Source organism: Triticum urartu, chromosome 3A (genome assembly GCF_056163025.1).
Source record: "Triticum urartu cultivar PI428250 chromosome 3A, HENAU_Tu73, whole genome shotgun sequence".
In the NCBI taxonomy this organism is placed as follows: Eukaryota; Viridiplantae; Streptophyta; class Magnoliopsida; order Poales; family Poaceae; genus Triticum; species Triticum urartu.
The window spans coordinates 502,599,168-502,601,155 of NC_141875.1; positions in this window are offsets into that span (position 1 = coordinate 502,599,168).

The window sequence follows — 1,988 nt, forward strand, 5'->3', positions numbered from 1 at the left end:
AATCAATAAATAAATCATGCTCCGAGTTCATCACATAACGGTTCACCATACGTGCATGCTACGGGAATCACAAACTTTAACACAAGTATTCTTTAAATTCACAACTACTCAACTAGCATGACTCTAATATTATCACCTCCATATCTCAAAACAATTATCAAGCATCAAACTTATCTTAGTATTCAATGCACTCAAAAGAAAGTTTTATTATTAATCTTGTATATCTAGCATATTAGGATTTTAAGTAAATTACCATGCTATTTAAGACTCTCAAAATAATCTAAGTGAAGCATGAGAGTTCATCTATTTCTTCAAAATAAAACTACCACCATTCTCTAAAAAGATATAAGTGAAGCACTAGAGCAAATGACAAACTACTCCGAAAGATATAAGTGAAGATCAATGAGTAGTCGAATAATTATGCAACTATGTGAAGACTCTCTAACATTTAATAATTTCAGATCTTGGTATTCTATTCAAACAGCAAGCAAAGCAAAATAAAATGACATTCTAAGGATGGCATACATCATGTGAAGAAGCAAAAACTTAGGATCAACCGAAACTAACCGATAATTGTTGAAGAAGAAAGGTGGGATGCCAACCGGGGCATCCCCAAGATTAGACGCTTGAGACTTCTTGAGATATTATCTTGGGGTTCCTTGGGAATCCACAATCTTGAGCTTTTGTGTCTCCTTAATTCCTCTCATATCACGGTCTCCCTAAATCTCAAAAGCTTCATCCACACAAAACTCAACAAGGACTCGTGAGATAAGTTAGTATAAACCATTGCCAAAACCTTATCATACTCTACTGTAGAAAATCACTAAAATTATTATTCAACATTGCATACTAAATGCCTCAGCATATTTAATAGTCCTATCCTCAAATAGAATCATTAAAGAAGCAAACATATGCAAACAATGCAAACATAACAACAATCTGCCTAAACAGGATAGTCTGTAAAGAATGCTGCAACATCCATACTTCCATAGCTCCAAAAGAAATAAAATTTCCACTGTAGTAAATTTATCAGATCTTAATATGAAAAAGGTTTCAACATTTTATCACATTTTGACTTTTCTAGGGAATTATTGCAACAGCGGTAAACTTTTTGTTTTCAAACAGCAACATGTATACTTGTAACATAGGCATAGTAAAGGCTATCAATGCCAATTTTATTGAAATAAAAGATGAAGAACATTGTTCTAAATAACAGCAAGCAAATCCTAACAAAATAAATTGACGCTCCAAGCAAAATGCATATCATGTGGTAAATAAAAATATAGCTCCAAGTAAAGTTACCGATGAACGAAGACGAAAGAGGGGATGCCTTCCGGGGCATCCCCAAGCTTAGGCTCTTGGTTGTCCTTGAATATTACCTTGGGGTGCCTTGGGCATCCCCAATCTTAGTCTCTTGCCACTCCTTATTCCATAGTCCATCGAATCTTTACCCAAAACTTGAAAACTTCACAACACAAAACTTAAAGTAGAAAACTCGTGAGCTCCGTTAGTATAAGAAAATAAATCACCACTTCAAGGTACTGTAATGAACTCATTCTTCATTTATATTGGTGTTAAACCTACTGTATTCCAACTTATCTATGGTTTATAAACTATTTTACTAGCCATAGATTCATCAAAATAAGTAAACAACAAATGAAAAAACAGAATCTGTCAAAAACAGAACAGTCTGTAGTAATATGGATCAAACGTATACTTATGGAACTCATAAAATTATCAAATAAATTGTTGTACCTGATTAATTTATCTATTAATCATATGAAAAAATAATTAACTAAATATCACTCTCCAAATAAAAATGGCAGCAATTCTCATGAGCGCTAAAGTTTCTGTTTTTGACAGCATGATCAACAAGACTTTCCCCAAATCTTCCCAAAGGTTCTACTTGGCACATACACTAATTAAAAGCATAAAACCACATCTAAACAGAGGCTAGATGAATTATTTATTAATAAACAGGAACAAAA